Here is a 26,659-nt window from a genome sequence, read left to right as displayed (position 1 = left end):
AGTTCCCAGGCTGTTTGTCTTGCAGCACTCGAGGATTGCGCCACCCATAGGGCTTTCTCCTCCCCACCCTGGCACTGCCGACTGCCACGGTGGGAAAGGAAGATGTATCGTTACCTCATTTTAAAAGCCTTTCTTTCATATTTCTTTTTTTTCCCCAGGCCCTATGGGCTTTTACATGAGCCCTTGTCCACATGGATGTACCCCCTCTTCCTCCTTTGGTTTCTGGATTTTGTGAAATATAATATAATAATTCACCAAAAAAATCCTTCTCAGTCTTGTTTTGTTTGAATTCTTTAAATAAAGCAGACATGAGCTTATGTTTGGGGTTTGTGATTGAGCCCCCAAAACGAAGTCCTGTCTCAGTTTTAGTTTTTAATTAATTTAATTATTTATGCAAGGATCTACCTATGCAGCCCAGCCTCGCCTGGAACTCCTGATCTCCTTTGCTCAGCTTCCCAAGTACTAGGATTATGGGCATGCACCATCATACCCAGGGGCTTCAGATGTTTTGGTTTTTGAAAGATGCATTTCCCCTAATGCAAGGAAATTATCTCCTCTTGAATGTAATACAAAGTTCTAATCACTGACTATTAGACCATGAATTATGTATATTTGAAATTTTTATTTGCCATAGACTATAGAAATGGGAAGCCTTCTTGCCATGGTAGCACATGCCTTTAATCCCATCTCTTGGGAGGCAAAGGAAAGAGGATCTCTGTGAGTTCAAGGCCACCCTGAGGATGCATAGTGAATTCCAGGTCAGCCAGGATGAGACTGGGACCTTTCCTTGAAAATCCAAAAAATAAATAATAAAATAAAAATAAACACACATTTGTAATTATACAACCTATAAAATAAAAGTTAATAATAAAATCATTAAAAATTTGTGTAGTAACTATGCTATAAAATATTAAACTGATAGAAAAATCAAAGACCTAAGTAAAAAGAAAGACACACCATATTAACGAATTACAAAAGTTAATATTGAAATCACATCTTCATTCTTCAAAATTTTATCTACATATTAAATACAATTGCAGCTAAGAACAACATGAAACACTTCTATAAATCTTGACAAGTTGAATCTAAAATATATCTGAGGAATTAGAGTAGTAAAAAAAAAAGCTATGAAAAAGAGAGTATAGAAGAATTCATATTATCTTATTTCAAGCTAAACTTTAGTCAGTGCAACATGCTCAACAAAATTAAATTGATAGAGGGCTGGAAAGATGACTTAGCAGTTAAGGCGTTTGCCTGAAAAGCCAAAGGATCCAGGTTCAATTCTCCAGGACCCACATGAACCAGATGCGCAAGAGGCCACATGCATCTGGAGTTTGTTTGCAGTGGCTGGAGGCCCTGATTTGCCCATTCTTTCCCTCTCTCTCAACTATTCACTGCTGGTATGCCCAGAAAATATACCTTTTTAAAAACATGTGTACATAAGAATGTGTTGTGCATGCTTATGTGTGTGAACATCAAGTATCAAGGTTGACATCAAGTATCTTCCTAGATTACTTTTCAACTCCACCTTATTTATTGAGACAGGGTCTCCTACTTGAACCCAGAGCTATCAATATGGATAGTCTAGCTTGCCAGCCAGCCCCAGGGATCCACTGCCTCCACCTATTGGGCACTGGGATTCCAGGAGGATGCCACACTGGCCTGGCATTTATGGCAGATGTTGGGTGTTCAAACTATGGTCTTAATGTTTACAAGTGCTTTACTGACTGACTATGCCTTCTCCCCAGCCACAACTTTCCAGTTCTTTATATACCTTGGATTTGAATTTCCTGCCTGATGTGAAGTTTGCAAAGATTGTTCTAAATAGCACTTGCTGATTTTCGAGATAGTTGCTGTACTATTGGAGTCCTGTGCATAAAGTCCTTGCCTGTGCCTATTTCTTTAATTTTTCCTATATTGTCTTCCAGTAGTTTCAAAGTTCCAGATCTTACATTAATATCTTTGAACTGTTTTTAATTACTTTGTGCAGAGTAAGAGATACAGAACTATTTTATTGTTCTGAATGTAGGCATCCAATATTCCAGTACCATGTCTTTTCTTCAATGCATGTTTTTAACAAATTAAAACTTTTTTAAAGTTAGGTGGCTATAACTGTATGAGTTTAATTCTGAATGCTTTATTCTATTCCATTGACTTAAGTGTTTCTTTTGTGCCAATACCATGCTAATTTTATTATTGTGACCCTGTAACGTAATTTGAAACCAGGTATTATAATACCCCCACTATTGTTCTTTCTGGTAAGGATTGCTTTAGCCATTTAAAGCTTTTGCACTTCTGTATGAAATTTAGATCTGTTTTTCTTAAATTCTATGAAGAATATCACTGGAATTGCGATGGGAATTGCAGTGAATCTGTAGATTGCTTTCTGCAATATACTCCTTTACACAATATTAATTCTGTCTACTTACTTGTAAGTAAGAGAAATTGTCTCATCTTCTACTATCTTTGATTTCTTTCTTCCATGTCTTAAAATTATCATTGTAGATTTCTTTCACCCTTTGTTTATGTTTATTTATAGGTATATTTTGAAATGATTGTGAGTGTACTTTTTATTGGCAAATTTATCACTGTTATGTAGAAATGTTACCAAGGTTTTATTGTTGCTTTCATATCAAGCTATTTTGCTGAAAATCTGCATTTTCTGGTAAAGTCATTAGGGTATTTAAAAATATATTTTATTAATTTATTTTTTTGAGATATAAAGATGAAAGAGAGAGAGAAAGAATGCACAAATTGGCATGCCAGGACCTCCAGCTACTGCAAATGAACTCCTGATGTATGTGCCACCTTGTCCATCTGGCTTACATGGGTCCTGGGAAATTGAACCTGGGTCCTTTGGTCTTACAGGCAAGCACCTGAATGGCTAAGCCATCTCTCCAGCCCAATTAGGATCTTTTAAAGATAATATCGTGTCATCTGCAAATAGGGGTAATCATCATCTTTTCATAGTTTTATTCCTTTTAAAGTTCTGCCTAAAATTTTGAGCTGATTTAAGAATAGAGAGAACAGATGCCATTTTCTTATTCAAGATTTTATTTTTTTGGCTCTTTTTTTAAAAATTAAATTATTTTTATTTATTTATTTGAGAGTGATAGAGAGGAGGAGGAGCAAAGAGAGAGAGAGAGAGAGAGAGAGAGAGAGAGAGAGAGGGAGAGAAGAGAGAGAAAATATGGACATGGACGCACCAGGGCTTCCAGCCATTGCAAATGAATTCCAGACACTTGCGCCCCCTTGTGCATCTGGCTAACGTGGGTCCTGGGGAATTGAGCCTCAAATCAGGGTCATTAGGCTTCACAGGCAAGTGTTTAACCGCTAAGCCATCTCTCTAGCCCTTGCTGCTCTTTTTATTTTTTCCTTTTAAATTTTTTAAATTACTTTTCTATTCAGCAAATACATGCAGTTTGGTACCATTGTTAGGCTCATCCATGACCTACCCCTCCCCATTGGCCCATACTTGTTGAGGTATATGGGTCATGCCTTGTGGAATTAGCCCACAGTTATTGGTACAATAAATGTCTCTGTATATCCTGACCCAACATGTGGCTCTGACATTCTTTCCACCCCCTCGTCAGCAAAATTTCCCTGAGCCATGTTGGGTTCATTTTTGTTCTGCTTCAGTGCTGAGGTGTTGGGGGCCTCTGAGGCTCTGGCTCTCTGATTTGGTGGGAGTTTATTTTTATCTGTGTTGGTCTCCTTCCCCCTTGTGCTGGTATCTGGTTCATCAGGAAAACAGCACTCTTGCTTGTTTCGCTAATTTTCCTTAGTTTCAGCCCAGGCCCTTTTGAGGTATGATGGGGTGACTCTCTCCTTAGGATCTACATCTATCTGAAAAGAGAGAAGCAGATTCTCCAACGGACAGTAAGTTAGTTCCAGGACAAATGAAATAACCCTTACTTTTTTTATAGAGAGTTTAATAGGTGTAGGCCCTCTTGTAACCCATGATTGATGGTAGCTTGATATTGGAGAGAGGGTTTATGTTTGGATATGATTCTGACTTGTTTTCCAGTTCCAGCTATGGGTCCTGTACCACTGAGGGGATCAGTTAGCCTAATCAAGAGCAGTTGGTTCCCCACCATGGCTGTGTGCCACTATTGCACTTGTGTGGGCATCACACCATGTTATTTGCTGCTAAGTAGGTTAGACCATGAGTTGCTTGGAAAGATATTGGTTATTTCCCCCAGTCGCCCATATAGCACCTTCTGGCACTAGATAGCTGACTGTCTGGGGTCTGACTCTCTCCTTTCTTCCAGCCATGCCTTTCCATTTTACATGTCAGCTGCATATGGTGTCTTCAGCAATAGGGTCTTACCACTAACCTTTGGTGGGTCATCAAGTACTCTGAGAGAAATCTGTCATTATTTTAGGAACCTTGTAGGTTTCTCTGATCAAAAGCTCATTGTGGATGATAGGCCCATGCTGGTACTGGGAGTCACAGGGTCAGTGCCCACTAAGAAAATGAGGAAGAATATAACTAACATACAAGAGTTAGGGAGGAGAGAGAAAGAGAGGGAGGGAGAGGGAGAGGGAAGGAGGGAAGGTGTAGAAGGTTTAGGTTAGATTGATCCTACCTTCTCCAGTGTCTTGTAGTTCAGGTGTTTCCTATAATGGCCTGGTGAGGGCTCAACCATTTATGCTTTGGTTTTTTTTTTTCCCACATGGTATAATATTAACTATAGATGTGTCATATGCAGCCTTGATTATGGTGAAGGTATGGATCTTCTATTTATAGTTTCTTCAGGGCTTTTATCATGAAAGGAGCCTTTGCCCAATGCCTTATCTGCATCTGAGACAATCATGTGGCTTTATTTATGTGCGAAGATATACCTATTGATTCATTTATGTCAAACCAACCTTTCAACGTTGGAATGAAATCAATTTGGTCATGGTGTATGATTTTTTTAATGTGTTCTTGAATTTAATTTGCAAGAATTTTATTGAGAACTTTTGTTATCTGTTCTTTAGGAGAATTGGCTGATGGGTTGTTTTCATTGATGTGTCCTTAAGTGGTTTGGGTGTCAGGATAATGCTGGCTTCATAGATGAGTTTGATAGTATTATTTCCTTTCTATTATTTTTATTTATTTGCAAGAGAGAGAGAATGGGAGCACCAGAGCCTTTAGCCACTGCAAATGAACGCAAGATGCATTCACTCCCTTGTGCACATGCACAACATTGCATGCTTGCACTACTGTGTGTCTGGTTTACATGGGACCTGGAGATTCGAACATGAATGAGTTCTTAGGCTTTGCAGGCGAGTGCCTTAAGCACTAAGCCATGTGTCCAGGCCTCCCCTTTACATTTAATGGAATAGTTTGAGGAGGCTTGGTGTTAGCTTCTTTTAAAGGTTTAGTGGAACACAGAAGTTAAGCCATTTGGTCCTGGGCTTCTTTGTTGCTATTGAAGGGAAATATTTCATTACTTTCAGTATTATTGAGTATCATGGGATTATTTGCTTATATATTCCTGATTTAGTTTTGTGAGCCTTTATGTGTCTAAGAATTTATCCTTCTAGATCTTGTTTGTACAAGTATAAGTTCTTAACCTACTTCCTAACAACTTTCTATATTCCATTGGGATCTGTAGTCGCCTCCTTTTATCATTTCTAATTTTATGAATTCAGGTCTTCTCTTTCTTTTGGTTAGTTTGGCCTTAGATTTGTCAGTTTTACTTTTTCAAGAGCCAACTCTGTTTGATAATTCTATATTGTTCTCTTAGTCTCCATTTCATTAATTTATTCCTGGAGTTTTATTTTTTCCTAATACATACAGCTCTTGGGTTTGAGTTCTTATTTTTCCAGCACTTAGTTTTCTTAGACAAGTTCTCAGTAGATGTCCCAGTAGCCCAGGTTAGCTAGAAACACCTGATCATTTAGTCTTTATGGTGGGATTACAGCAAAGCACTCTCACACTCAGCTCCTAGTCAACTAATTTTTGAGTGAGGAAGTAAACAAAATTCAATAAAGAGTAGTTTTCTTTGCAACACATGATGGTGGAACAATTGAACATCTATATTTAAAAATCTCACACATATATATTATCTTACATAAAAATTAGATTAAAGTGAATCATACATATAAAGTTAAAATGTAATACTCTTAAAGCATCTAGAAAAATAGTTTTGCTATAGATTTTTAGATAAAGCTGCAATCTATGAAAGAAGAATATATATTAGATATTATCAAAATATTTTTAATTCTGAAAACACCTGTTAGGTGTATGCAAAGACAGATTGGTAGGAAGTACATGATATTGGTCTTGGAATAGGAGTATAGAAGGAAGAACAGGAACAAAATAGACTTTCTATAGGCAGTCAGCCAGGGACAAAGGCTCAAGTAGATGCCACCTTGCCTGTCTTGACAGGACTAGAACCCTTATCTGATTCATTCTTATCCAAGATGGCTGCAAGTAACACTCCCAGATGAAGCTTCCTGCTTCGTGCACAGACCCTTATTCTGTCAGCCTCTTGTGTCCACCATAAAGTCAGGTCTCCTCTTCCACACCTGAGTCTGATGATGAGGTTCATTCTAATGGGTGTTTCATCCATAAATGAGCCTGGCACATGTATATAACTATCTCCGCTACTCATTCTCCCAGTGCCTCACTCTCCTCGCCCTTGCTTTGGTAAGTTCTCCCCTTTCCCAGGCAGTCTGGGAAGCAGAAGTGAAGGTCGTATTTGCATGAATGTTGTTCTGCTTGTCTCCTACACGCATTTTGTCTCTGGATGTTTTCTTGGTTTACTACATGCATGATCTTTCTTTAAGCCCAGGTCCTTCACTATCTTCTGAACCCCTTGTGAAGGTGAAGGTGAAGAGGATCTCTTGGCAAGGGCTCTTCTGCTTGGATTTCCATGTGTGTGTGTGTGTGTGTGTGTGTGTGTGTGTGTGTACATGTATACATACGTCTTCTCCAGAGACTTTTTTTCCTGGAAGATTTCTCTGCAAAGGAGATTCTCCATCCACCCCTCCCATTTTCCAGCTAGCCTTGAGTCTTTCAGCTAGCCTTCCTCTGGATTCTAATTTCTCCCTGAAATAAACCTCTTAATTCATAATTTATCCTTTGCAAAATATTTTTTTAATTCTCTGCTAATTTGAATAAGAATCTAAAAATTGGAATCCACAGGCCTAGTATCTCCTGCATCTTCATCGAATTTAATTCCTTCCTGGACCCAAAATTCCTGCATGAGTATGACTCAGTAGTATAATACCTGCCTAGCTCACACAAACTGAGCTCTGAGTTCACTACTCAGAAACACACACATATATACATACATGGAGAGAGAGAGTGAAAAATGGACTTCACTCCAAATATAAAAATAAACCTTTAAAATGCAACAATAGGGGCTGGAGAGATGTCTTAGTGGTTAATGTGTTTCCCTGCAAAGCCAAAGGCTCCTGATTTGACTCTCCAGGATCCAAGCCAGATACACAAGGAGGCATATGCATCTGGAGTTCATATGCAGTGGCTGGAGGCATTAGTGTTCTCTCTCTCTCTCTCTCCCCCTCCCTCCCTCTCTCCCTCCCTCCCTCCCTCCTCTCCTCTTTCTGTCTCTCAAATAAACAAAATATATTTAAAAAGTAAAATCAACAGTAAAAATCAACACAAATTTAAGAATTTAAGAAGGGAAAGTAATCTGAACAGGCATTCCATCAAGGGAAGATGTGCACAGAAGCACAGGGTTAGAGGAAGTGCATCACTGGTCACTGGGAAGATATGAACTCAAATCACAGTGAGATACACACATATTAGAATAGCAAAACCAAATGGCCAGCTTCTCTGACACAGGTCTTTAATTCCAGCACTCATGAGGCTGAGGCAAGAGATGCTGAGTTCAAATTCAGCTTGGGCTATATAATGAGTATATGGCCAGCCTGGGCTATACAGTGAGACCTTGTATTTTAAGGGGAAAATGATAACAAATTCAAAACCATTGCTAATACCTGGCACTCTTGAGGACTAATAGGAACTTTCATTTATCATTGATATGAAGGTAAAATGATATGACCACTTTAGAAAATATTTCAGTAAATAGCTATACAATAAAAAAGAAACACCCAGCAACTTGACTAAGTATTTTCCCACATGGATTAAAAAAATATATTTGTGGACTGGAGAGATGGCTTAGCGGTTAAGCGCTTGCCTGTGAAGCCTAAGGACCCTGGTTCGAGGCGCGATTCCCCAGGACCCACGTTAGCCAAATGCATAAGGGAGCGCACGTGTCTGGAGTTCTTTTGCAGTGGCTGGAAGCCCTGGTGCGCCCATTCTCTCCCTCTCTCTCCCTCTCTCTCTCTCTCTCTCTCTCTCTCTCTCTCTCTGCCTTTTTCTCTCTCTGTCTGCCACTCTCAAATAAATAATTTATATATAGATATAGATATAGATATAGATATAGATATAGATATAGATGATATAGATATAGATATAGATAGATATTTGTTTATGGGCAGAGAGATGGCTTAGCAGTTACGGTACTTGCCTTCAAAGCCAAAAGGACCTCAGTTTGATTCCTCACAGCCCACATAAGCCAGATGCATAAGGTGGCCCATACATCTGGATTTAATTTGCACTGGCTGGAGGCCCCAGACACGCCCATTCTTTCTCACTCATTCTCTCAAATAAATAAATAAAACTAAAAATATTTTTAAAATATTTTTGTTTACTCAAAAATTTATGTACAAATTATTTTGGGCAGCATTTTCCTTAAGTACAAAACAATCAAGACCACCAAGATTGCCCTCAACAGTAAACAGATAAAATAATGCATGCGAAGAAGGTACTGCATTTAGCAATACAAAGGAATGAGGTGTTGATAACATGGTAATGTAAAAATATGGATGAATCTTAAATGCACTTTGTTACTTTCAAAAGGCCAGACTGAAAACAGTGCAGATTCTGCGGTTCCATATATCTGACATTTTGGACAAGATAAAGCCTTAGAGACGGAAATGTGACCAGTAGTTGCTATGAAAAGGAACAGAGGGACGTGGCTGACTGCCCGGGAGGCACAAAAGGGCCTGCTTCATGGTGGTCAGACTGCGCTTTGTGGTACGGGAGTAATGAATACACTAGCCAGAGTTCGTCAGAATTTATAAAACTGTACATTAGAAACATTTTATTGTCTGAAACTTAATAACCAAAGAATACAAAATGAAACCCACCAGGATTTTCAGGAAGATGGTATGGGATGTGCACTGAGAAAAATCAGGCACATCGGATCTAAAAGGTGCATCCTAACCAAACCTCATTGTGGGATAGGAAAGGGGCTGATCTAGTAAGTGTGGAAAACAAAGGTTTAGTCTAAATATTACAAAGCTACAGACAAAAATTACTCATAGGCACTGTGCTCCAGTTTAAAATTTCCTTCATACACTAAGACAGTTTAGCAATTCCAATACTCCATTATATTTAGACCAATATCCTAGTATAATGTTTATACTAAAGTTGAATGAAGAAATATACTATATATGATAGAATCTAGACTTCTCACTGTCCAAGAAGGTTACAAGTAACTTTACCTATAACAAAAGTTGGATAAGCTTTATTGTATTGGGCTATAGTCAAACAAACCAATATGAATTCAAGTTTATTTTACCACAGATGCCACAATAAGTATAAATATGTAAGCTTGAAAAGGTTAGTATGTATATATCTTTGCTATGCATATACATATGTTTAGATATATACATACATATGTATGCACATACATGTATATATTTCTGTTACTAATGAGACCTTGGAGAAATATGAAAAATAGCAATAAGCATACTTAGTGTTCATACCTTGGTTTCTACATAGCTTTTTTCAGTAAAAGAAATCAGGACTTACTGGCAAAATGGCAGGGAATACTCCTGCAACAGGAAATATACCAGATAAACTTGAAGTATCTTGTAGTGTCTAACAGAAAGGACGAGTTAAAATGGAAGGGAGAAATACTATGATGGATGTTAAAGGAAATGGAAGCCAACATTCAAGAGCTCCTAACAGCTAAAATCTGTCACAATCTCAGAAAAAAAAAAATGATAGCATTGAATTATCACCAAAAAAATGAAATGAAATCTATTTGACCATAAATAACAGCTTGAATCAATAAATAAACATGTAAGAATGTACAGATCTTTCTTACAAAAGAATTGCTATGAATATATGCAGAAAATGAGCAGGGTGTGGTGGCGCATGCCTTTAATCCCAGGACTTGGGAGGCAGAGGTGGGAGGATTGCTGTGAGTTCAAGGCCGCCCAGAGACTACATAGTAAATTCCAGGTCAGTGTAGGCTAGACTGAGACCCTAAATAAATAGTAATAATTTCTGCTAACCTAGGGCAAAACTGTTAGGAGAAACTGGATATCAGCATGACCTCAATGTGTTTATTATTTATGATACATCACAATTATATATGTATGTATATGTATTCACAAATTCTTACCCATCTCTCTAAGGGCTTAATTCCCCTTCCCTAGAGTATGTGCTGAACTGCTTGCTTCAAGTGAGTACAATGTAGAAGAGGAAAGCAGTAACTTTAGAGTGACGGGGACAGATACCTTCTTAACAAAGTAATCTAAGTTAATATTTGCAGCACTGTGTGGTATTGATGTCACATACCTCCTCACGTAATACATTGAAAACAGGTACCTCATTCTGTAGCATTGCTTCTCCCCAAATCCATCATCAGAATAAACAAGAAAATATCTCAACAAAACCCTGACTGAGGAACGTTCTAAAAAACACGTGACCACTGTGTAGAAAGGACAATGAAAGAATTGTTGAGAAGCTATCATAGATGAGAAGAGATTAGGAAAACAGCTATTGAAGGCAATGTGGTATACAGATGGGGTACAGGAATAGAAAAAAGTGGAAATCTACTAGATATGATGACACACATCACTAATCCCAGTACTAGGAAGGATGAGGCAAGTGCACATGTCTGAGGCCAGACTGGAAGATACAATAAAATACCATCTCTAAAAAATAAATGAATCAATAGAAACTGAATAAAGCATATGTAAAATCTGTGGTTAATACTATTGTACTAATCCTGATTTGATAGGATAATTATTGGATTAAAATGACTTTTTCCATGTGTATGTGTGTTTGGTGTGACTTTGTGCACTTGTGTGGGTGGGTGCACATACACGTGTCCATGTGCAAGTGGAGGCCAGAGATTAATGCTTATATCTTCATCTATGACTCCCAACCTTAATTTTGAGACAAATTATCTTACTGAGCCCAGAGCTCACTTATTTTGCTATAATAAGATACCATGCAGGCCCTGGCATCCAATATCCACTCCACCAACACTAGTATTACAGGTGTGCATCACTACACCCTACGGGTGCTGGGGATTAGAACTCAGTTAATCAGACTTGAGTAGCAAGCACTTTCCTAAGAAAGCTTTGATCAATTAATCCTGTATCACCATCTATTGTGGATTTTTGTTTGAATTCATTATCAGCACGATTATTACGAGAAGATTTTTCTACCTTTTCCCTTTCTTCAACATTCGTCAGTTGGCATTTTGCTATAGATAAGGGCTTCTGTTCTCCAGCTTTGATTTACCATTTATTTGTGTCATTATTGAGTCATGTAATTTATGCAACAAACTATAATGCATTACTATAATTATCTCTTTTGATGTTAAAATTACCCCAGTGGCTTTTTGAAGAAGCTTGTAAGGAAAACATTAAGTGGATTTTCTAAAGTTATCTTTGCTTTTGGGGATAAATGGACACTTCCTGCAAAATATTTTGAGGCAAAAATTGTGTACTTCAGTTTGAAGAGAAACATTGACAAATCATTTTGCTGCTTAGAAACCCCTGTCTAGACATATTACTCTCTCACAGCACAAAATCTCTGCTTCGTTCCTGTCTGGGGCTGCAGTTAATTACATGAAGAGGCAGATGCTGCACAGCCTTCAGGCTCCTTTGCCACCACAGCAAAGCTGAACCCCACTCAGCAAGCAGGTGTAGGGAAGACAAATGCTGTTTGACAAGGCAGCACATCCTAGCACCTAGGGTTAGAAAACAGACAAGCCACTCCATGTTCCTAAGCAAAGACAGAGGCATATCAAGCAGATTGTTTCTGACAGAAATCATATCACAGCCACACTTCCAGACAAAGTCCGTGTGAATGAAATGATACAGTTTCTGTTTCCCATCTTCCCCTGTAACAGAAAGCAAGGATATCAAAGGTACATTGAAGGTGACAGCTCAATGCAAGGTGGTTAGCAGAATTTCCTAAGCTTGGTTTCCCTTTGGAGACATTTAAGAATCAGCCACAGTTCATTGATTTGCATGCTGCAGCTAAACCTCTTGATTCTAGATAGTTCCCAGCCCTCTATGTCTAGTGAGTACTTTGCCCAAGTCTAAAATTAAAGTTATAACTAGTCTTTGTTTCACAGGGGAAAATAAAGTACATGAATTAAACCATCCCAAACTTATCTAGCAGTGCTTATCTGAAAAATTAGTCTCTTAAATGCATGTTTCACTGTTATTCATAAAGCCACCTGTGATATATGAATAACATAAAAACTAATTATTTCTCCTCAAATGATGTAATTTGGAGAGGAATTAATATAGTAATAATGATAAAAATCCCACCTTAATTGGCAAAGGGCTTGAGTGGTTATTTTCACAGTGCAGAAGACTAACTACTATACGATCATGGCTGCAGAGTTCTTTCACTGGGTTCCCAGAGGTTACTTGCAAATAATGCCACAAACAAAATAAATCAAACTATGAAACCAAGATGCTGTTCTAACCTAACCGCTGTCTTCAGAAGCCAGGAAAGGAGCACAGTACAGCCTGCTGGGAACCCAGCTGTCAGATTAAAAATCAGCAATAAACATCCCCAAGGGGAAGAGGAAGAGGTACTATACACATCCAAGAGCTCTGAAAGCACAAGGCAAGCTATGCATTGAAAAGGTCAGCAGTTTAGAGGAAGTAATTAACTGGTGCTCAAATTCTGATAATTTTGAGTTAAATAAAGTTCAGTTATTCTCTAGCTTTCCCTTACAATTCCCATTTTTTAGACATACTGCAGTAGTCCTATAAATTAAAATCACTAGGTAGGGTCAGACATGGTGGCACACAGACTTGAGAGGCTAAAACAGGAGGGATATGAGTTTAATCCCAGCTTGGGCTACACAGAATATCTATCTCAAAAAAAAAAATCCTAAAAAGGGTAACCAGCCAGAATCAACCCAGATATCTGTCATTAGATGAATGGATAACCAAGATGTGGTGCATCTACATGATGGAGTTCTACACAGCAGTAAGAAAAAGGAACCCAATGAAACTTGAAGAAAAATGGTCAAACCTGGAACAAATCATTCTCAGCGAATTCACCCAATCACAGAAAGATAATTGTCACAGGATCTCCCTCCTCTGGCTACTAACCTGAATCTGCCCAAGATGCTGACATACCTAACAAGCATCTTGAGGACCAGACAGGAGGGAGGGTGGAGCAGGAGGGAAGGATAAGGGTGGGGGTGGGGGACACAAAACTGGAACTAAATGGCAATGATACCATAAAATTCTATCTCCTGAAGGACAGACTAAAAGGTTGAAACTTCATCAGGTCCTTAGAGGGAACACCTGAATCACAGGGCCCTGGAGAGGGTATGATGAAAACTAACCTTAATCTCCTACTTCTCTCTCTCTCTCTCTCTCTCTCTCTCTCTCTCTTTCTCTCTTCTCTCCCTTATATTACCTATTTTTTTCTTCCTTTTTTTTCCTTGGTGCCAGCCTGTAACTCCCAGTACCAGCACATGGTCAATATCCACAATGAGCTGTTGATCAGAAAGACCTACGAGGATTCCCAAAAGAGACAGATTTCTGACAGAATACTTGATGGCCTACCAAAGGTTAGTGGTAATACCCTACTGCTGAAGATACCATATGCTGTTGGTATGGCACATGTAGTGACCTGGCTGGAATCTGGAAGAGAGTCAGTCCCCAGACAGCTCATCTAGCTCCAGAAGGTGCTACATGAGTGACAGGGAAAATGGCCAACATCTGTCCAAGCAACTCATGGTCTAAGCTACTCAAGTAAACAACCTGATGTGATGCTCACACAAGTACATTAGTACCACACATCCATGGTGGGTAACCAACTGCTCTTGATTTGGTTAACTGATCTGCTCAGTGGAACAGAACCCATAGCTAGATCTAGGAAACAAGCCAGAATCATAGCCAAAAAATGAGCCCCATCTCCCTTATCAAGCTCCCACCAATCATGGGCTATAAGAGGACCTACACCTATTAAATTATATATAAAATAATAATGGTTATCTTTTTTATCTGGTGCTGATTTCACTCTCCTTTGGAGAATTTGCGTCTCTTTTTCAGATGGATGCAGATCCTGAAGAGAGAATCAGTCCAACACACTTCTCCAGGGCCCCAGCTGAAACTGAAAGCCAACTTGGAGTAATTGGGGAAATAAGCAAGAGTGCTGCTTTCTTGGTGAACCTGGTACCAGCACAATGGTAAAGGAGATAGACACAGAGGACACTCAACTCATAGCAAACCAGATATCCAGAGACACAGAGGTTCCTAAGATCTCATCACTGAAGTAGACCTAAAATGAACCCAGCATGGCTCAGGCAAATTTGTGGAAGAGGGGGCAAAAAGATTGTTACAGCCACATGTTGGGACATTATGCACAGAGACATTGCCTATTACTCATAACTTATGGCTAACCCCACAATGCATGACCCTCATTCCCCAATGAGGAGGGTCCCTGCAGAGAGGGGAGGACAGCAAGGAGACTAACAATGGTACCAAAATGGTTGTATACACATTGTGTACATAACTAATACAAAAACCCTCAAAAAAGTGACCCCTAAGAACAACAGTAAACTCTCACAAGGTATATTTTTGAAGGGAAAATTATGTTTTTCTCATAAAAAATTATAGAGCTAGGAATAGTAGTGCATGCCTATAATCTCAGCACTCAGGAGGCAGAAGCAGGAGAATATTGAGTTCATGGCCATCTAAGGGAAATAATGATACCCTACCTCAAACAATCACATATGTATGCATGTTTGTATGTATAAATATATGTATGTGTATACATATGTGTGTGCATTCTTGACCAAAATTCTCATCAGTTAAATAACATTTCACTAGAATTATATCCTAAAATTATAACAAGTATAAGCTTCTGTGTAATTTAGAATAGAAAAATGATCTCTTAGAATTGAGTAGTCATTGATGAGCTATAAAAAAGAACTATTAAGGCTGGGGATATATCTCAGTTGGTAAAGTGTTTTTTTATTATACACCAGGCCTGGCATCAATCCACAGTATGGCATGAACTGAGAGTGGTGGCTTACACCTGTAATGTCAACAATATGGAGGTGGAAACAGGAATACTGGATTTGAAGTTCAAGATTATCCTCAGCTACATAATGAGTTTGAGACTACTCTATACTAGCAAAATGAAAAACACAAAAAAAGAAACCCCTCATATACAAGGACTTTCTAAATAGAATCAAAATCACTCAGGAAGTAAGGAAACCAATCAACAATTGAAACTTTATAAAATTAAAGAGTTTGGTCAGCAAAGGACACTGAATAGAGCAAAGAGGCAGCCTAAAGAAAATCTTTGTCGGGTATACTTCTGACAGAGGATCAATATCAAGAAAATACAAAGAACTCAAAAAAAATCAAATAATAATTAAATAATGCAATCAAATATGGGCTATAGAACTAGAATAGAGAATTCTCCAACAAAGAAATAAAAGTCACCAATAACATCTGTTGTAGTTATCTTCTAGTTGCTTGGAGAAAGCACCCATCCAACATTGCTACCAACTGGAGGCAAAACATTCAGAACACATGAGTTTATATAGGACATCTGATTCAAACTACCACATATCACCTCTGGCCCCTATAAACTTACAACCATCAATGATGTAAACTTCAATACATTCAGTCCAACTTTAAAAGTGGTCACAGTTGTGTGTGTGTGTGTGTGTGTGTGTGTGTGTGTGTGTTTTATCAATCCCAACATTATTCAAATATCCCCATAGTATAAGGTTTCTTAACTATGAACCTGTAAAACCAAAACTACATAATGGCACAGACATTCACACTACAAGCAATGGCATTTCAAAGAAAGACTTAAACAATGCAAGATCTAAAGCAAACAGAACTACATTGTATCCTGAAGTTCCTTTTCCACTTGAGACCCACAACACAACTTCTGGGGCTCCAATTACCCCTTCTTGCTGGACTTCTCAGAGCTCAGGGAACAATCCATCAAGAGCAGGCATCTCACCTTTCCAACCAGTCCACAGTGCTGGTACCTCCAAAAACTTATGATGTGTCCACTGTAACCCATGGTTCATCCTCCTCATGCCACTGAGCCTCCACATAGGGACTGCAAAATTCCTTCACAGTGGCCATTTCCAAAATACTGTAATGCAAATCCAATCCAATGACTCCATTTTCTCTGCATTTATTATACACCATAGTACCAGACAGGGTACCAAATTTTTAATCAGTAGGGAAGAAAGCCAACTTGGAAAATCAGGACACTGCTTCAGTGTTCAGTAGGCCCTATATCTTCAAGAGTCAGCATTCTTTCTGTTGTCCCAATGCAAAGCAGCTGGCCCAATCTCAATGACAATAATTTCTCAAACAATCGCAAATGAACAGGTACTGTCTCCAGCCTGAAACTTTCATTTCCTTCTGTGTAATGCCCCTTTGATTACACCAGTCCATTTCTTCTAAACTCTACTCTGGTCAAGTTCTCATGACACAGGCAGAACTCAGCAAGCCTCTCACACAAATTGCTATAGACCCATTCCAGTCACAAATCTTTCCTTCCCTCATAAGCCAAGCCTGCACAGGTATTTCTTCTCTTATACCTTTCAACTCTGACCAGAAATGTCCAACAAACTCTGCCTTCAGCACTGCAAGGCTTCTTTCAGACCAAGGTTTCAAATCCTTCCACATTCCTTTCACAAATCACTTCCAAAAGCTCCAAAGCCACAAAGTCACATTTCCAGCAGTAAATGACCCTACTCGTCTGGCATCATTTTTTTTTTTCTGTTGTAATTATCTTCTAATTGCTGGGACAAAAGCCCCTGACAAAAAAACAGCTAATGGAAGGAAAGGGGTTTTGTTTTTGGTTTGGGTTTACAATTATGAGAAAAAGCTCCATGATGTGAGGGAGAAATGGTAGAGAGAGGCTGATCACCCCCTTGCCAATATTGGGTAGAAAATAGCAGTAGGAGAATGAGGCAAGCTCTAGCAAGCTAAAGCTGGCTATGACACATCAAAGCCAACCGTCAACAACACAGCTTCTCCAGCAAGGCTCCATGGCCCAAAGTGCCACTAGCTGGGAACCAAACATTCAGAACACTTGACTTTATTGGAGAACATCTGATTCAAACCACTACATCTAAAATTATGTTCTACATCCTTAGCCATCAGGGAACTACAAATTAAAAATACATTTAAATATTTAGATTCCATCTCACTCCTATCAGAATGGCTATCACTGAGAAACCAAATGATAATTAATGCTGGTGAAAGTGTGGGGGAAGAGTAACCCTTCTCCATTGTTGATGGGGATGTGAACCTGTACAGCCATTGTGGAAATCAGTGTGCAGGATTTTGAGAGAGCTCAAAATAGGTTTGTCATGTGATCCAGCTATACCACTCCTTGGCATATATCCTATGGACTCTACTCTTACTATAGAATACTTACTCACATATCTTTGTTGCTGCTATAGTCACAATAACCAGGAAATTGAACCAATCTAGATGCCTATCAATTGATGAATGGATGATAAAGATGTGGTCCATTTACATAATGAAATTTGTTTTATTAAGAACATACTTTGGCTGATCGTGGTGGTGCTCACCTTTAATCCCAGCACTCAGAAGGCGGAGGCAGGAGGACTGCCATGAGTTCAAGGCCACCCTGAGACTACATAGTGAATTCCAGGTCATCCTGAACTAGAATGAGACCCTACCTCAAAACAACAACAACAAAAAAAAACTTTGTATGGATATATCATGTGTTGGTACCATCTGTCCCTCCTCCCTGCCCCCATTCTGCTGGTGGCCCTCCTCAGTGGGGTTTCAGGAATGGAGTTTTATTCAGATATAAATAAAAATAGAATTATGACCTATGCAAGAAAATAGATGGATCTGGAAAATATTACAGTAAGTGAGGTAACCCAGGCCCAGAAAGTCAAATGCCACATAGTCTCTCTCATATATGGATCCTAAATCCAAATGTTTAGATTTTTAGGTGAGATGGAATAAAAGTCAGTAGTAAAGGAAGGAAGCTAAAAAGGGGATAAAGGAAAGGGGAGGGCTTAAGGTGAGAGGGTGTAGTAGATATGTAAGTACAGGGACAGATATGTAATATTGTATATATATGAACATATATATATATATATATATATATATATATATATATATATATATATATATATATTTCAAAAAGAGAGAGTTTTGGCAGAAGTATTCTGCAGGGATGAATAATGATATACCCAGAAACTATGCACTGTTTCAAGAAAATTTCAGTGCTAAGACTAATACATTCCCACCAGTTGTTCTTCAAGAAGACCCTTAATACTGCCAAAACATTACAGGTTATTGGCAAGTGACAGTTTGACTCAGGTGTCCTCCATAAACTTATATGTTCTGAATGCCCGGTGCCCAGTTATTAGAACTTTGTGAGGTGGAGCATCCTGGAGGAAGTGTGTTGCTAGGTGGACCTTTAGGTTTATTAGCTGCTACCTTGCCAATATTAGTCATCTCACCTTGGCAAGGAGGTAATGTCCAGTCTCTGCTCATGCCATGTTTTCACCTGCCTTCATGGAGCTTCCCCTTAAGACTGTAAGCCAAAATAAAGGTTTGTCTTTCTGTAAGTTGCTTCTGGTGAGGTGCTTTACCCAGCAGGGAGAGGGTAACTACAACATAAAATTGGTATCTGTGGAGTAGAGTTATTACTGCTAGAAATCTGACTTTATAGCTTTCAGCCTTTGGTACCTGATTTGCAGGAGGAATGTAGAAGAATTTGGAACTTTGATCTTAGAGACACCTTTCAGTGCTGTAAACATAATTTGATGGTCATAGTTAAAAGACCTAATTGTAAAAATAGCTTTGGGCTGTGTAGGTTTGGCTTATGAGGGGAAGAAAGAGGTTTGTCCAGGCTGAGATAAAGGTAAGAGGCTTGCTGCATTCTTACCATGTCCTAAGAGCTTTTGCAGAGTTGTGCTGTGTAGAAGTATGAGCAGAAGAGTACGACACACACACAGAAAGTTTCAGTGTGGGGACAGTGCCTGTTCAGCTGCAAAAAGATTACCATGACTGAGATTGGGCTAGCTGTTCTGCACTGGAACAACAGAAAGAATGCTGACTCTTTTAAAAGTAAGGAGCCTGAATGATGAAGGGGTACATTGGTCTTCAAAGCTTATCTTATTCCACCCTAGATTAATAAATTTGGTAGCCCACCTGGTACTATAAAAGTATGAATGCAATTTTTGAGAAGGGACACAGTCAGGACGGTTGTGTGCGCGTCTCTGGCCTGTCTGGTCTCTTCACGTAGGACTTCCAAGTAGGAGATTCAGGGTCGAATCTTGTCTCCTTCACTGGTTACAAATCACTTGAAATATTTGTTAGTCAACTTTGCTTAAATGAGATTTTTTTGCTCTTCAGCTACATTTTTCAGCTTTGTGAGGAGCCTTAGCTTCAAAGAAAATGGCTAGCAATGTTACCAACAATACACATCCTCATTCTATGAATTCCCATGTATTCATTGGGAATCTCAACACTCTTGTGGTCAAGAAGTCTGGTGTGGAGGCAATCTTCTCAAAGTATGGCAAAGGCTTCTCTGTTCATAGGGCTTTGCCTTTGTCCAGTATGTTGATGAGAGAAATGCCCGAGCTGCTGTAGTAGAAGAGGACGGGAGGATGATTGCTGGCCAGGTTTTAGAACTTAATCTGGCTGCAGAGCCAAAAGTGAACTGAGGAAAAGCAGGTGTGAAGCGATCTGCAGTGGAGATGTACGGCTCCTCCTTTGACATGGATTATGACTTTCAGCGTGATTATGATGACAGGATGTACAGCTATCCAGCACGTGTTCCTCCCCCTCCTGTTGCTCGTGCTGTGGTGCCCTCTAAATGCCAGCGGGTATCCGGAAACACTTCACGAAGGGGCAAAAGTGGCTTTAATTCTAAGAGTGGACAGCGAGGATCATCTTCTAAGTCTGGAAAGTTAAAAGGAGAGGACCTTCAAGCCATTAAGAAGGAACTTACCCAGATAAAACAAAAGTGGATTCTCTAGTGGAAAGCTTGGAAAACATAGAAAAGGAACAGAGCAAACAAGCAGACTTGTCCTCATCAACCCAGTAGAGGTGAAGAATGAAAAGACTGAAGAGGAGCAAACTAGCACCTCTGTGAAGAAAGAGGAGACTAATGCGAAGGTGGAGTCTGAGGCGGGTGCAGATGACTCTGCTGAGGAAGGGGATCTTCTGGATGATGATGATAATGAAGATCGGGGAGAAGACCAGCTGGAATAGATCAAAGATGATGAAAGAGGCTGAGGAAGGAGAGGATGACAGACACAGCACCAATGGTGAGGGTGACTCTTAAGCACCTAGCAGGCTTTAGAAATCTTACAATTGTGTCTTTACCTCGGCGTTTGTCCAAGATCACAATTACACCAGATTCACTCCCCTAGAATCTTCAGCACATTTTCACTGTTGTTCTCCCTTTCCTTGTCCTACCCATGTTCATTAATTCATACTATACTGCCCAATGTCAAGTTCCATTTTCACTTCCTTTGACGCTCAAAGTAGTTGTGTTAAGTCTTACCCTGTAATTTTTGCTTTTGATACCTCTTTATGACTTAACAATAAAAAATGTATGGTTTTTGTCAACTGTCTCCAAAATAATCTTTTGTAATGCAGGGAGTACAGTTCTTCCATTCATACATGGTTTCAATAGTTGCTTCCCTGACTGCAAAAGCATTCTCATTTACTGGTAGCATAAGAGCATCTTTGAGTTAGCAGTACATGTGTGACCTTCCCCATGTACTCTGGGGTTGAGTATTCAACACATATGTAACAATGTATTTTTGTGGATGAGAGTTGGCATGTCAAAGGCATCCTTTAGAAAAATAGTGTAATAGTCTTAATACTTGTTTTCTAAAGTTGATACTGTGGGTTATTTTATGAACATCTTGATGTTTGAGACCTTTTTTTCTCAAAATAAACAGTCCTTATTATACCAGGAATTTGGAGGGAAAAAAGTATAAATGCAGAAAAGAAAGGGTCATTTCATTTTCAGGGAACTTTGCTTTTTGGAAATGGCCACTGGGCAATCTGATAAAGGCTTATGACAGTCCCTGTGTGGAAAGATGATGGAGTCATGAGGATGAAACATGGGTTGCAATGGAGATACCAGCCAGGACTATGGGACAGATGCCAACAAGAGCTTCCAGCTCTGGGTAGAGATTTCTCCAGGCTGTGGGTAGCCCAACTGGGCAGGGGGAAGGGGCAAAATTGGAACTCCAGAGACTTTGTCATTGTTTAGAGATACTGGACTTGGAGCTATAAGATTCACTGCTTGCCCTGCTTCTTTTAAATCTTACATTAATTCAATCATTTCTTGCAATTATGTCTTTTGCAGTTTGGATGTTAGTCTATACCATTATGTATCTTTCATTTTACAGCTTACAGATAAGAGAACTTGGACCATGGGGGTATTTAACAGTGTTAAATAAATCTATGTTTTTTTTCTTAAGTTGAAATGAATGCATTTCATTTTACATCATGGATAGTCATCAATTTATGATTGTCAGGAAAGGAATGCAGTGGTTTGATTCAGGTGTCTCCAATAAAATTATGTGGTCTAAATGCTTTGTCCCTAGCCAGTGGCAATTTGGGAGGTGTAGCTTTGCTGGGGAAAGTATGTTATTGTGGGGGAGTTGTGGGTATTACAGCTATTTCCTCCTTGCCAGAGCTTGGCTCACACTATTGCAGCTAACATCTAGCTAATATTGGCAAGGAAATGATATGCAGAGGCTCATGTCATGCTTTCCCTTGCCATAATGGAGCTTCCCCTTGAGCCTGTAAGCAAAATAAACACTTCCTGCCCATCAGCTGTTTCTGGTCAGGTGCTTTATCTCAGCAACAAGAAGGTAACTAACAACAAGGCTCTTTGTGACTTACCATAACTAGATGGTAAGACCCTAGTGCTGAAGATTCCACATGTTGTAGGTCACTGAGAAATCAAGTTGAAGTTGAGCTGGAAGAATCCACCCTGATGTCTAGCTATCAAGATTCTGAAAAGAGCTATGCAGCCTGTCAAGGGAGAAAAGTCGTCAATGTTCTTAACCACAAGTGAGCTCTGCAAGATATACAGCTGGCCAGACAAGCCAAATGTACCAACTTAGGCAATTGTGGCATGTCTATTATGGGGAAACAAACTGTTTCCTGAATGAACTTGAGGTCTGCGGCATGGAAACTCCTCCCTGGTACTGAAAACCTAATCAAAATCTTATGTCTGGGTAAGTCATAAAATTTAGGGAGTAAATTACTATTATTGTCTGACTAAATGGACAGATTATGTAAAACTGCCCTCTACATATACTTGTGGCCATATATTAATGCTACATTGAGATTCCATCTCACTCCTGTCAGATGGGCCACCATCATGAAACAAATGATCATAAATTCTGGCAGGGATGTGAAAAAAGAGGAACCCTTCTACACTGTTGGTGGGAATGAAATCTGGTCCAGCCATTGTGGAAATCAGTGTGAAAATTCCTAAAACAGCTAAAAATGAATCTACCATATGACCCAGCTATAGCACTCCTAGGCATATATCCTAAGGACTTATTCCAATTCCTTAGAAGTACATGCTCAACCATGTTTATTGCTGTTCAATTCATAATAGCTGGGAAATGGAACCAGCCTAGATGTCCCTCAACTGATGAGTGGATAATGAAGATGTGGCACATTTATATAATGGAGTTCTACTCAATGGTAAAAAAAAAAAATGAAGTTATGAAATTTGCAGGAAAATGGATGGATCTGGAAAGGATTATACTAAGTGAGGTAACCCAGGTCCAGAGATCCAAGTGCTGCATGTTCTCCCTCATATGTGGATCCTAGCTACAGATGATTGGGCTTCAGTGTGAGTAGGAAGAAAACTCAGTAGCAGAGGCCAGTAAGTTAAAATGGAGATATAAAGGGAAGATAAAGGAAGGGAGGAGGGTACTTAATAGGTTGGTATTATATATATGTAAGTAGAAGGGTAGATTAATGGGGGTGAAAAGGCCCAAAGTGAGATTAGGGGAAGACATTGAGTAAAGAAAAGGTGGAGGGAGGGCTAATCAAAATCTAAGTGGAGGCAAATAAATCATATGGAATTCTCTAGTTTTGGGCAATGGAACACTCAGGAGCCATAGATCATTGTTAGAAAATTTTCAGTGCCAGGGATGCAATACCTCCAGTGAGTTGTTGGCCAGGAAGGTCCCTAATGCCCCCAAAACATTATAGGCCATTGCTGAGGCCCTTTGTTTCCCACCAGGAATAGATAGTAAGACCCTATTGCTGAAGACTCCACATACTTGGGCTGCAAGGCCATTGAGAAATCCTGCTGTAACTGAGCTGATAACCTCCTCTATGTACACCAGCTGACAGAAAGCTGGAAGAAGCCATTCTACATGTAGTTCAATGAGAGAAAGAGATACCACCAGTGAAGATACTCAACAGTGGACACTGCAAGCCTTATAATTGGCCAGCCAGGCCAAATGAGCCAATGGTTGCAATAGTGGCATATCTGTCATGGTGGAAACCAATTACCCTCCAATTGGACTGGAGGTCCACTTCATGGGAGGGCATACATCCTTGATACTGAAAACTTAAAACAGGGGTAGTCATGAGCCCTAGGGGTGTAACATCTGCTGATGTCTGGAAAAATTTATATACTATGCTTATCAAACTGCCCAGTAAGCACTTTTCTTAATATTTATACCCTTATATTAATGCTACTCTCACTTTGGGTAGATAAACTTCTCTTTTCAGATGGCAGTGACCTTGGGATGACTCAGAAGATATCATAGTGCTGGAAAGAAGTGACTGGAGTACTGAGTAACATCTCGATCACACCTTCCAAGGCTCAGGGTCTAATGCAGAAGAGGTGGTGGAAAGAATGTAAGAGCCAAAGGAAGGGTAGGGCTCCTTACAATGTGCTCCCTCCAGACATAAAATGGCCTGGATATCCATGACCTCATAGTGCCTGACACTACCTATACAAGACCATCATAAGAGGAGGAAAAGATCATGACATCAAAATAAGAGAGACTGATTGAGATGGGAAGGAGATATGATGGAGAATGGAATTTCAAAGGGTAAAGTCAGGGGAAGGGAGGGTATTGCCATGGGATATTTTTTTTACAATCATGGAAAATGTTAATAAAAACTGAGAAAAAAATCATATGGAATGGCAGAAGGCTTCAGACATCCAAGCATATCCTCAACAAAAGAAACACCTCTGGAGGCATCACTGTACCTAATCTAAAGCTATATTACAAAGCCATAGTAATAAAAACAACATGGTACTGGCATAAAAACAGGATTATAGACCAATGGAACAAAATCAAGGACCTGGACGTTAGATCAAATTACTGCAGCTACTGGATATTTGACAAAGGCTCTAATAATGTAGGTTGGAAAAAAAGACAGCATCTTCAACAAATGGTGCTGGACCAACCAGATAACTATATGCAAGAAAATAAAACTTATCCACACATCTCACCCTGTACAAAAATCAAGTCCAAATAGATCAAAGACCTGAATATAAGACTGTGAATTTTGCTACTATGGGAAGAAAAAAATAGGAGGAACTTTACATGATATAGGAGTGGGAAAGACTTCCTGAACAAAACCCCAGTAGCTCAGGAAATTAAACAATCACTCAACCATTGGGGCCTTATGAAGCTGAGAAGTTTTTTTTCACAGACAAACATACAATAAGCAGATCCAATAGACTACCCACAGAATGGGAGAAAATTTTTTCTGGTTATACAACTGACAGAGACCTAATTTCTAGAATATACAAGGAACTCAAACACCTAAAGAATAAAAAGTCAAACAACCCACTCAAAAATGAGACAGAGAACTATACAGGGAGCTCTCAAATGAAAAAATACAAATGGCAAACACACACTTAAGAAAATGTTCAACATCCCTAATCATCAGGAAGATGCAAATTAAAACAACTATGACATTCCACCTTACCCCAGTAAGGATAGCAAACATTAAAAAATCTAATGAAAACAAATGCTGGTGAGGATGTGGAAAAATAGGAATCTTTATTCACTGTTGGTGGGAATGTAAGATGGTACAACCACTGTTGAAAGCAATATAGAGACTACTGAAAAGGTTGACTGTAGAGTTACCAACAGACCCAGTTATTCCCTTACTGGACATTTACCCTTAAAGCTCCATGCCTCAGTTTCAGAAAGGTTTGCTCAACCATGTTAATAGCTGCTAAATTCATCATAGCTAAGAGCTGAAATCAACCCAGATGTCCATCATTAGATGAATGGATAACCAAGATGTGGTATATCTACATGATGGAATTCTACTCAGCAGTAAGAAAAAATGACACAATGAACTTTGAAGAAAAGTAGTTGAACTTGGAACAGATCATTCTCAGTGAACTCACCCAATCACAGAAAGATAATTGTCACATGGTTTCACTCATCTGTGGCTCCTAACCTGAATCTGCCCAAGATGCTGACATACCTAATAAGCATCTTAAGGATTGGACAATAGAGAGTGTGGGGAGGAAGGGAAGGGTAAGGGTGGAAGGGAGGACACAAAATTGGACCCAAATGGAATGGTACCACAAAATCCTACATCCTGACAGACTAAAAGGTTGAAACTTCATCAGGTCCTTAGAGAGAACACCTGAATCACAGGGCCCTGGTGAGGGTATGATGAAGACTAACCTTAATCTCCTCTTTCTCTCTCTATCTCTTCTCTCTCTTATATATTACCTCTTTTTCTTCCTTATTTTCCTTGGTGCTGGTCTGTAACTTCTAATACCAGCATGTGCTTAACATCCACAATGAGCTGTTGATCAGAGAGACCTACAATGTTTCCCAAATGAAGAAAGATATCTGTCAGAGTATTTGATGACCCTACTGCTGAAGATACCATATGCTGATGGTACAGAACGTGGAGCAACCTGGCTAGAATCTGGAAGCGAGTCAGTCCCCAGATAGTTAGCTTGTCTAGTGCAAGAAGGTGCTACATGAGCAACTCTGGAAAATGACCAACATCTGTCCAAGCAACTCATGGTCTAAGCTACTGACCAGCAAACAACCTGACGTGATACTCACACAAGTACATTAGTGCCACACAGCCATGGTGGGAAACCAACTGCTCTTGATTTGGCTAACTAATGCACTCAGTGGAACAGATCCCATAGCTGGAACTGGGACACCATATATCCAAAACTATATGCAAAAAGGAAGATCACTCTCCAATATCAAGCTCCCACTAATCATGGGCTACAAGAGGGCTGACACATACTAAATTCTCTCTAAAATAATAATGGTTATCCCATTTTTCTGGTGCTGATTTCACTCTCTGTTGGAGAATTTGCATAAAC

At 39.4% G+C, this 26,659-nt stretch overlaps 1 protein-coding gene and 1 pseudogene across 1 annotated transcript in view; one reads left to right on the top strand and one right to left on the bottom strand.

The window, feature by feature from the left end:
• Positions 1–26,659, bottom strand: part of Dcdc1 (doublecortin domain containing 1) — a 485,885-nt gene that overhangs the window by 137,041 nt on the left and 322,185 nt on the right. The gene's annotated exons all lie outside the window — the stretch shown is intronic.
• On the top strand, positions 19,732–20,623 carry LOC101606874 (annotated as a pseudogene).

Source organism: Jaculus jaculus, chromosome 8, assembly GCF_020740685.1.
Source record: "Jaculus jaculus isolate mJacJac1 chromosome 8, mJacJac1.mat.Y.cur, whole genome shotgun sequence".
In the NCBI taxonomy this organism is placed as follows: Eukaryota; Metazoa; Chordata; class Mammalia; order Rodentia; family Dipodidae; genus Jaculus; species Jaculus jaculus.
The sequence above is the reverse complement of the archived record's forward strand: the minus strand, read 5'-3'. Positions and strand labels throughout refer to the sequence as shown.